General features: G+C 39.9%; 1 non-coding gene across 1 annotated transcript; it reads left to right on the forward strand.

Moving 5' to 3' along the window:
• The first annotated feature begins 3,578 nt into the window (after nt 1–3,578).
• On the forward strand, nt 3,579–3,717 carry LOC115833445. The gene has a single exon (XR_004028876.1). It is a non-coding gene; the product is annotated as a small nucleolar RNA SNORA8 (small nucleolar RNA).
• Nucleotides 3,718–8,039: the final 4,322 nt, after the last annotated feature.

Consider the following 8,039-nt stretch of genomic DNA (forward strand, 5'->3'; position numbering starts at 1 on the left):
ACCCAAATGTCCAACAATGATAGACTGGATTAAGAAAATGTGGCACATATACACCATGGAATACTATGCAGCCATAAAAAATGATGAGTTCGTGTCCTTTGTAGGGACATGGATGAAACTGGAAAACATCATTCTCAGTAAACTATCGCAAGGACAAAAAACCAAACACCGCATGTTCTCACTCATAGGTGGGAATTGAACAATGAGAACTCATGGACACAGGAAGGGGATCATCACACTCCGGGGACTGTTATGGGGTGGGGGGAGGGGGGAGGGACAGCATTAGGAGATACACCTAATGCTAAATGACGAGTTAATGGGTGCAGGAAATCAACATGGCACATGGATACATATGTAACAAACCTGCACATTGTGCACATGTACCCTAAAACCCTAAAGTATAATAAAATAAAAAATAAAATAAAAAATAAAAAAGATATCGTGCAGGTAGTGAGAGCTCCCCAAACCTTTTTATTGATCTCCCTGGATTATTTTCTATGTCCTGCTTATCACATGGCCAGATCAACTCTTCTATCCTCTTCTGAAATGTTCAATCTTCTCCTTAATCAAATAGATTATATTACCTCCATCTTTCATTCAATTCACTCTTTGGATATATATTTATTGAGGGCCTACTATGTGTCAGGCATTATGCTAAGTACTATTGCTATAATAATTAAATAAAAATGACAAACTTGGTTGGGCACAGTGGCTCATGCATGTAATCCCAGCACTTTGGGAAGCTGAGACAGGAAGACTACCTGAGTCCAGAAGTTCTGACACTGTCTCTTAAAAACAAAACAAAACAAAGCTATTCCATGACTTTATGGAATTTTTGTTCTAGGAGTGTAATCAAGAGAAACCAATGATCTCATAAATGAAACAATTACAAAATGAGAGAAGCATATGAAAGAAGAAAAACAGGGATTTAGATCGAGAATAGCAGGACATGCTGGTAGGAAGTCCTCTCAGAAAACATGATATGTAAGCTGAGATCTGAAAGATGAGAAGTACCAGCCATAGGAAAAGTGGAGAAAAACAGGTTCTAGGAAGAGAGACCGGCATGTTCAAGGGCCCTGAGGTAGCTCTTTGCAGTCTATTGCAAAATGGCAACAATCTGTCTTTTCTTACTCTATCCAGTCCCTTTGCAATGTGACTTTTCAGCTTCTCCCACCAAGAGGTGGAAACTATTTTTACTCCCCTTGAATCTGGGCTGGATTTGTACCTTGCTCTGGCCAATAGAACATGGCAGAAGTGACAGTGTGGCAATTTGGAGCATAGGCCTCAACACGCCCTATACACTTTTTTTCCCTTGAAACCCTGCACAGTTATCATGTGAAGAAGCCAGGTTTGGCCCACTGGAGGATGAGAAACCCCAGAATGGAGATGTGCCATTTCAGCTGAGGCAAGTCATCTTAGACCAGCTAGCCCACAGCTGATCCAACAGCTGGCCACAGTTGTCAGAGAAAACCCAGCCAAGACCAAGTAAACCACTAAATGATCCCTGCCCAAATTGCCAACCCAGGAAATTCTGAACTACATTGTTTTAAGTCACTTATTTTGGGGTAGTTTCTTACACAGCAAAAGTTAACTGGTCTACCCTTTAATGAGAACAAGGTATTTGCCCTGCTCCAAACGTAAAAAATCTCTGCTTTTAGAATTATTCCATGGTCAAATTTGTTTAAAGCCAGAATGCACCAATCATTTATAAACCTGGCCCTTTCAAAGAGCAACTGGCCATGTTATTTGCCTAGTTTCACCTTGAAGGGCTTGCTTAGAATCAACAGAAGCAGAGTGGCCTCACCACAGGCTTCTAGTAGAGAAAGGCAGAAAAGAGCTCAGATGAAAGGCTCACCTCAGGAAGACGTTGGGGAAGGAGACATGCTCAAGGAAATTGTAAAACTTTAAAATCACATGGCAGAGAAATGCTCCCAAAGTTGGCTTGTTTCTTAAAGTAGAGTTGCAGAAAGACAGCTTTCCATCAAAAGACAAATTTTATCTTAGAATTCAGACTACTATAGAAAGGGAAGGCTAGGGACTCTGAAACCACACAGTAAAAAAGATCAGGGACACTTGTGATTGGCTTTCAGCAGGGTGATATGCAATAAAGGGTAAGCTCACCTGTGATTATAAGTGAATTCAATTTAATAACTCCCTTTCGAAACACTCTATACATAAAAGCTATAAAAGCCTGTGCAGGGGTGGCCTCATCATCTCGATACCACAATTGATCTGGGAAAGCCATAAAGCCAACACAGATCCTGTTCATTGAGCAGGATTCAGCAAATCCCAGGCTGACACATCAAGCACTTTACATCCATGCGTCACGGCCACTGGCGGGCTTGTTGACCTGGCTCCAAGTGAATATATAGCCAGACTGCATACCATGTTGTAAACCTCAGCACACTTCCAAGCAAGCAAGTTAAATTGCAGCCAGGCCACTTCCAGCCTAAAGGAGGTTGCTAATCTAAAGAAGTTCTCCTATGGACTGAAGCCTTTTAACCTGGGCAAATGGTTCCAAAAGTGTCATTCCCAGACTAGCACACCAGCATTACTTAGAAAGTTGTTAGAAATACAAATTGCGGGGCCCTATCCAAGATCTATTAATTTGGAAACTGTGGTTGGGGCCCAGCAATCTATTTCAGTAAGCCCTCCAGGCGATTCAGATGCAGGCTTAAGTTTGAGAACCACTGTTGTAGGCGGTTGTGGTTGGCCCCGTTCTTACAATAGAATTCTGGGTCTTTAAAATGTATTTGTTTATTTCATTTTAGAGATGGGAGTCTTGCCATGTTGCCCAGGCTGGTCTCAAACTCCTGGGCTCAAGCATCCTCCCACCTCAGTCTCCCAAATTGCTGGGATTACAGGCGTGAGCCACCACACCTGGCTGAAGAATTCTGGGTCTTTAAATGGCCAGTCAGAGCAAGATTAGCACTCCTCCTTACAGTGAGCAGGGTTCTCCTCCTTCCCTGAACAACCTTCACTGGATAACTGTATTTGAAAGTTGAGCCATAGCCATGGGAAATATTTCTCCAGTAACACAGTTTGTATTTAATAATCATTCAGTAACAAAATACAGAAACAAAAGGTCATGGCACCCTAGTTTCTCAGGATTAGAAGACTGCAAAGATCATGTCACGCACTGCTTCTCAAACTTTAATGTGCATAGAAATATTTGGGAATTTTTTAAAAATACAGGTTCTGGCCAGGCATAATGGCTCACGCCTGCAGTCCCAGCACTTTGAGAGGCCACACTGGGAGAGTTGCTTGAGCCCAGGAGTTTGAGACCCAACTTAGGCAGCATGGTGGAACCCTGTCTCTACAAAAACTTAAAATTTAGCTGGGCATGGTGATGCATGCACCTGTAGTTCCTGCTACTCAGGAGGCTGAGGCAGGTGGATCCCTTGAGCCCAGGAGGTCGAGGCTGCAGTGAGCCATGATTGCACCTCTACACTCCAGTCTGGATGAAAGAGTGAGACCCTGCCTCCAAAAAAAAATAAATATATAAATAAAATGCAAGTTCTGATTCAGGAGGTCTAGGGTGAGGCCTTAGAGACTTTGTTCCTTAAAAGCTTCCAGGATGCACTGTGTGGTATCTGCACTCAGCAGTTTACTCCTGCTAGGGTGTTCAAAGGTCAGTGCCACAGAAACCCAGTATCTGGCTTCATTGGTTTTCTTGGCTTTGTGCTTGTTAAACCTGGTATTTCTATTGATACAGCATTTGTATAGGTTTATCATACTCTTCAGTTTGATATATTCTAAAAGAGTAAACAATGCTTTTCTTTTTCTAAGGTGTCAAATTGAGAATGAAGCAGATCCCCCTACTCTGAAAATGATCCTAAAGTAAATTGGTTGAAGAAATTAGATCCCAAAGATTCTTGGTGAATTTTGATGTCTTCATCAGTATATTCATATTAAAAAGAGATTAAAGAAACCAAAATAAAAGAATTATGGGCTGACAGGACAACTGGATTAAGCATCGGTTCTATTAAAAAGGGCTAACTTGAAGATATTAATAAATCTTTTGAAGACAAATTTTGACTCCAGCTCTTTAGAGGATCCAAAGTGACCTTGATGGACAGTAGAAGGGATCACAACATAAAATTCCTTGAATAAAAATGTAATGATTTAAAAACAAAACAAAACAAAAAAGGCTTCCAGGTGATACCAATGCTGTTTATCTATGGACCACACATTGAGTTGTAGGCCTCTAGTCCAAATCTGATGCTTGAATCCCCTACCTGGAACTTCCCCAACCTGACTTTGCCTCAGAATCGCCCGAGGAGCTTTGAAATGCACACCCTTGAGTTCCACTCCAAATTTCTTGAGTCAGATTCTCTTGTAGGCTGCATATCTAGATTTTTTAAAAAGCTCCCCAGGTGATGCTGATACAACCAGATTTTCAGCTGTCTGATTTGGCATTTGTTAGCCACTGGCCTACACTGCATTCTTACCAAGTTACCTGGTCTTGCAGCTTCTGCTTAAGCCTTTCCAGAGAAAGAGTCAACTCCCTTGGGGGTGCTGAATGCATTTACAGAGAATCACTAATCATAGTTCTTATATTTAGGTCTTTGACCCATTTTGAGTTAATTTTTGTATATGGTATAAGGTATGGGTCCAATTTCTTTCTTTTGCATGTGGATATTCCATTTTCCCAGTGCCATTTGTTGAAAGAACTGTCTTTCTCCATTGAATGGTCTTGGCACCTGATATGGTTTGGCTGTGTCCCCACCCAAATCTCACCCTGAATTGTAACATTCCCCATGTGTCAAGGGCAGGGCCAAGTGGAGATAATTGAATCACGGAGGTGTTTCCCCATACTGTTCTTGTGGTAGTGAATAAGTCTCACGAGATCCGATGGTTTTATACAGGGGAGTTCCCCTGCACAAGCTCTCTTGCCTGCTGCCATGTAAGATGTGACTTTGCTCCTCATTTGCCTTCTGCCATGATTATAAGGCCTCCGCAGCCATGTGGAACTGTGAGTCCATTAAACTTCTTTCTTTTATAAATTACTCAATCTCGGGTATGTCTTTATTAGCAGCATGAGAACAGACTAATACAGCACCATACTGCTGAAAATAATTTAACCATATATGTGAAGGTTTATTTCTGGACCTCTATTCTATTTCATTGGTCTGTATGTCTGTTTCTATTCCAGTATCACACTGTTTTGATTACCATAGCTTTGTAGAAAGATTTCAAATTGGAAAAGGCCAGTTCCCAATTTTTTTCTTTTTTTTCTTTCTTTCTTTCTTTTTTTTTTGAGATGTGACAGGGTTTCACTCTGTCACCCAGACTGGAGTACAGTGGCATGATCACAGCTCACTGCAGCCTCGACCTCCTGGGCTCAGGTGATCCTCCCACCCGAGCTTCTTCAGTAGCTAGGATTATAGGTGCATGCCACCAAGCCCAGCTAATTTTTGCATTTTTTGTAGAAACAGTGTTTTCCCATGTTGTCCAGGCTGGTCTCAAACTCCTGGGGTCAAGCAGTCTGCCAGCCTTGGCCTCCCAAAGTGCTGGGATTACAGGCATGAGCTACTATGCCTGGTCAATTTTATTTTCTTAAGACTATTTTGGCTATTTGAGGTGCTTTGACATTCTATATTAATTTTAAGATGTATTTTTGTCTTTCTGCAAAAAATTGGGATTTTGATAGGGATTACATGAAATCTGTAGATTGTTTTGGGTAGTATGGACATTTTAACAATATTGGGTCTTCCAATTCATGAACACATGATGGCTTCTTATTTTTATCTTTATTTCATCAATGGTTTATAGTTTTCACTGTATATCTTTGACCTCCTTGGTTAAGTTTATTTCGAAGTATTTTATTATTTTGATGCTATTGTAAAAGGAATTTTCTTAATTTTATTTTCAGATTCCTTGTTAGCACATAGAAACACAATTGATTTTTTTCTGTTTTTATTTTGTATCCTGAAATTGTGCTGAGTTCATTTATTGTAAGAAATGTTCTGGAATCTTTAAGGTTTTCTACATATAAGATCATACCATCTGTGAACAGAGATAATTTTACTTCTTTTTTCCCCAATTTGAAGGTCTTTCATTTCTTTTTCTTGTCTAATTGTTTCAACTAGAACTTGCAATATTATGTTGAATACAAATGGCAAATGCAGACATCCCTGTATTTTTCCTGATCTTAGAGGGAAAGCTTTCAGTCTTTTACCATTGAGTATGACATTAGTTGTGGGCTTTTCATATATAGCCTTTATTATGTTGAGGAAGTTTTCTCTTTTTTTGAGATAAGGTCTCACTCTGTCTTCCAGGCTGGAGTGCAGTGGTACAATCACAGCTCACTGCAGCATCAACCTCCCAGGCTTGAGTGATCGTTCCACCTCAGCCTCCCAAGTAGGTGGGACTACAGGCATGTGCCACCATGCCAAACCTGGCTAATTTTAAAAATTTTTTGTAGAGACCAGGTCTCACTATGTTGCCCAGGCTGGTCTTGAAATCTTGGACTCAAGCAATCCTCCCATCTTGATCTCCCAAAGTGCTAGGTTTAGAGATACTAGCCACCACCACCAGCTGACGTATTCTTCTATTTCTAATCTGTTGATTGCTTTTATTATGAAACAGAGTTGAATTTTGTCAAATGCTTTTTCTATATCCATTGAAATGATAATATGGGTTTTTTTCATTGTGTTAACATAGTATAATATATTGATTGATTTTCATATGTTGAACCATCCTTGTACTCCAGAAATAAATCCCACTTGGTCATGGTATATAATCATTTTAATATGCTGCTGAATTTAGTTTGCTAGTATTTTATTGAGGATTTTTGCATCAATATTTATAAGAGATATTAGGGTTTTTTTTGCTTGTAATGTCTTTGTCTGGCTTTGATGTCAGGGTAATGCTGCCCTCATAGAATGAGTTAGAAAGTGTTACTCCTCTTGAATTTCTTGGAAGAGTTTAGGAAGGACTGGAGTTAGTTCTTCTTGTAATTCATAGAATTCACCAGTGAAACCATCTCATCCTGGATGTTTTTAGTGGGAGACTTTTGACTACTGAGTCAATCTCCTAACTAGTTGTGGGTTTATTTAGATTTTCCGTTTCTTCATCATTCAGTCTTGGCAGGTCGTGTCTTTCTACAAATTTGTTCATTTCATCCAGGTTATCCAATTTGTTGGCATACAGATGTTCACAGTACTCTCTTATAATCCTTTTTATCTTTCTAAAATCATTACTAATATCCCCGGTTTCATTTCTGGTTTTAGTAATTTTAAAATATTTTTCTGCCCTCTGCAAACATAATTTTTTTATATTATACTTTAAGTTCTAGAGTACATGTGCACAACGTGCAGGTTACATATGTATACATGTGCCGTGTTGGTTTGCTGCACCCATTAACTCATCATTTACATTAGGTATTTCTCCTAATGCTATCCCTCCCCCATCCCCCCCATCCCCCCCACCCCACAACAGGCCCCAGTGTGTGATGTTGCAAACACATAATTTCTTTTTGAGACACAGTGTGCTCTGTTGCCCAGGCTGGAGTGCAGTGGCATGATCATAGCTCACTGCAGCCTCGACTTCCCAGGCTCAAATGATCCTTCCACCTTACTGTCCCAAGTAATTGGGACTACAGGTGCACAACACCATACCCTGCTATTTAAAAAAATTTTTTTGTAGAAACAGAGTCTCACCATGTTGCCCAGACTGGTTTCAAACTCCTGGGCTCAAGTGATCCTCCTGCCTCAGCCTCCCAAAGTGCTGGGATTACAGGCATGAGACACTGCACCCAGCTCCAACATATAATTTTTACCAAATTTTTTTCTTAATCTAGCTAAAGGTTTGTCAATTTTGTTGATCTTTTTGAAGAATCAAATTATGGTTTGTCATTCTTCTCTATTGTTTTTCTATTCTCTACTTTATTTATTGCTGCTTTAAACTTTATTGATTATTTTCTTATGCTAGTGTTAGGGTTCTTCTTTTTCTATTTCCTTAAGGTATAAAGTTGGGTTGTTGATTTGAGACCATTCTTCCTTTTTAATGTAAGCATTTAGTTATAAATTTCTCTT

This window comes from Nomascus leucogenys, chromosome X (assembly GCF_006542625.1).
Source record: "Nomascus leucogenys isolate Asia chromosome X, Asia_NLE_v1, whole genome shotgun sequence".
Taxonomy (NCBI): domain Eukaryota; kingdom Metazoa; phylum Chordata; class Mammalia; order Primates; family Hylobatidae; genus Nomascus; species Nomascus leucogenys.